Below are 2,391 nucleotides of genomic sequence, written 5' to 3'. Positions count from 1 at the left end.
TTTAAATATATTTTTTTTTCAACAGAGTAAGTACAATATGTGGACCGTAATTTTTTAATACTATATTAGTTATATATTTAATTATTATTTTTTATATCAGTTCATTTTGCATGTAGAAAAAATTAAACATTGTTTATAATTAAATTATATGCATAGTACGCCTCTCTTATAGATTGAATAGAAATTATTAAGAAAAATAATTTTTTTTTTCAAATTATAATTTAATTTTTTTCGTGGCTTTTAGTATTCAATATTCTGCTTCTTGACGATTTTTTAATTGAATTTTCTCCATCACGCAAACATTTTCGAGTAGCAGCGTATTAGGTATATGTACTACAAGGGTCTATATGAAATATTTACTAAATAAATATATATAAAGATGTTATGGGTAGAATTGAAATTGACGATTCGGATTTAGATTTGGTTCCAGTATTTACAAAGACTCGAATGGTTCTATTTGCGAAATACTTGAAGTATAATGAATGATTCTAGATATTGAAATGACCGGTCCGACCCACCCGATGCCCATGTCTACTCGTGTGTGAGCCAGGTTGTCAAATATAGAGAACATATCAATTCTTGTGAAAAGTAAAAAGAACTGAAAAGATATAGCGAGCTGCAAGCCAGCTCGATTTGTCTCATCAGGGGCAAGTTGGCTCATGCTTCACTATGTGTGAGCCTAGGAGCTCGGCTCGCCTTATTTAACATTCCTATGTTTGATTGTGTTAAAAAGTCACGAAGGACATCTTCAAATGAGACTATCAAAATATCAAAATGCACCGAATTTTGGTACAAAAGCTCTTCAATGTGGTACTAAAGTTTGCACTATTTTGGTGCAATTGTATTCATTTTGTGGGAAAAACATACAAATTTGCACCAAATTTTGGTACAAAAGCTCTTCAATGTGGTGCTAAAGTTTGCACTATTTTGGAACAATATATTCATTTTGTGGAAAAAACATACTATTCATTTTGTGGGAAAAACCATCATCATTTCAAGAATTCCTTGACCGCTATGGATAAATAAGGATAAAGAGGCTCACAATGCACTTCCAAATGCATTGATCGATCATTTGTGAGAAGAACATACAAATTTCGAGAATTAAATTGTAACAGTATTTCAATTTCATAATATCATAATATCCAAATTCGAAATATATTGAACTATTTTTTAATGGCATGATTTAATAGTTTCTTTTTTTTAGTGTTTCTACTAACTGTATATATAGTGAACTTAATATTTTTGTTAATTTAACGTAATTATTCATTTAGTAATTTATGTATTTGTAAAATAAATAAAGACATAATTTTTCTAATAAATAATTATTAAGAAGAAAAAAAGAGAAGAAAATGATTAAATACTATGCATTTGGTGTAATGGTTGGAAATAATTATTAGTTTAATATAAAATTTGGTTTAAAATGGTGCAAAACTTATCTTAAATTTTGGTATATAGGTTGGAGATTGCTTAAGCCCAACCCTAGGCTTATAAAATTGTCTAAACTTCGATTGTTTCTTGTTTTGTGTCACGGGTAGTTGTAATTTAATTTCACTTGAGATCTTCAACTTTTGTTCATTATAGTATTTAAGTCTATATCTTTTTTGACCAATTTTTTCTCTTGAAACTTCTATTAATTAGCACAATTTCATCATTGATTAGGGCTTCTGTTCAAATTTTATATTTGCATCATTTGAAATGAGGACTTGAATTTTTGCATTTATTTATTTTTTTTGCTTATTTAGATGGTTAGCAAATAAGTCTTGCCATACCCTCCTCATAAAACTTTTGAGCAAAAATCATTATGAGAGACGAGACTGGTTGATTAATGGAAGGTTAAAGTTAAGAATGTGAAAATTTCAGGTCATAAATGTTACAATGAACAAAAATTAAGAACCTTGAATACAATTAAAATGTAGTGCAGTAAATAGAAAATTGTGTTACGAATATATAACATTTGCCATGTCCTCGTCTTACTTATTCGAAGAGACAATTACTCAAATTTCCTTTGAAGTTTATGATAATTGTAGGAACACTCCTCCCCTATTAATAGTGGCAGAAACCTCTCTTGATATCAACTTTCCACTTTGCCCTTCTTTCTTATACTATATTTAGAATTATACTTATTTTCTTTTGTCTAATTCTTAATTAATTTAAGCAGGAAAACGTTGTTTTGGTTTAAAAATTTTATTTCTTTATCTTTTGTACAAAATGATTTCATCTTAGTTGTAAAAATTTATTTCGCATTTGAAAATTTGAACAAACTAAAATTGATTTAAATATTTACTACGATAAAATATATTTACTATGAAAAGGAACCAAAAAGAAATTTAAGGTTAAACCTTTAGATACCATTTTTTTTAATATTTTCTTTAATTAATGTCATCATAAACA

The 2,391-nt window shown here is 27.6% G+C and overlaps 1 pseudogene; it reads right to left on the bottom strand.

Moving 5' to 3' along the window:
- LOC111406821 overlaps window positions 1-661 on the bottom strand; it is a 17,932-nt pseudogene extending 17,271 nt beyond the window's left edge.
- Window positions 662-2,391: the final 1,730 nt, after the last annotated feature.

The sequence above is a fragment of the Olea europaea genome, chromosome 12 (assembly GCF_002742605.1).
Source record: "Olea europaea var. sylvestris chromosome 12, O_europaea_v1, whole genome shotgun sequence".
In the NCBI taxonomy this organism is placed as follows: Eukaryota; Viridiplantae; Streptophyta; class Magnoliopsida; order Lamiales; family Oleaceae; genus Olea; species Olea europaea.
Note: the sequence above shows the minus strand (reverse complement) of the source record. Positions and strands in the feature narration are given on the sequence as shown.